We start from the raw sequence: 479 nt of genomic DNA, 5'->3' as shown, positions 1-479 counted from the left end.
TGCCTCTGCCTCCCGAGTGCTGGGATTAAAGGTGTGCACCACCACACCGGCATGTTGAAGTTTGTCAAAGGCCTTCTCTGCATCTATTGACATGACCATGTGGTTCTTGTCTTTGAGCCCATTTATATGATATATGACATTTAATGACTTACATGAATTGAAGCATCCCTGCATCTCTAGAATAAAGCCAATTTGATCATGGTGGATGATCTTTTTGATGTGTCTGTATGCAGCTTGCAAGTATCTTGTTGAGAATTTCTGCATCTATGTTCATTAAGGATATGGGTCTATAGTTTTCTTTTTTGGCTGTATCTTTCCCTGGCTTTGGTATTAGAGTGATGCGGGCTTCATAGAAGGAATTTGGAAGTTCTCCCTCCATTTCTATCTTTTTGAATAAATTAAGTAGTATTGGATATAGATCTTCTTTAAATGTCTGATAGAATTCTGCTGTAAATCCATCTGGTCCTGGGCTTTTTTTA

General features: G+C 38.6%; 1 protein-coding gene across 3 annotated transcripts in view; it reads left to right on the top strand.

Moving 5' to 3' along the window:
- Ccdc157 (coiled-coil domain containing 157) overlaps positions 1 to 479 on the top strand; it is a 28918-nt gene that overhangs the window by 8665 nt on the left and 19774 nt on the right. The gene's annotated exons all lie outside the window — the stretch shown is intronic.

Source organism: Nannospalax galili, unplaced genomic scaffold (assembly GCF_000622305.1).
Source record: "Nannospalax galili isolate Female #2095 unplaced genomic scaffold, S.galili_v1.0 scaffold259, whole genome shotgun sequence".
NCBI lineage: Eukaryota > Metazoa > Chordata > Mammalia > Rodentia > Spalacidae > Nannospalax > Nannospalax galili.
Note: the sequence above shows the minus strand (reverse complement) of the source record. Positions and strands in the feature narration are given on the sequence as shown.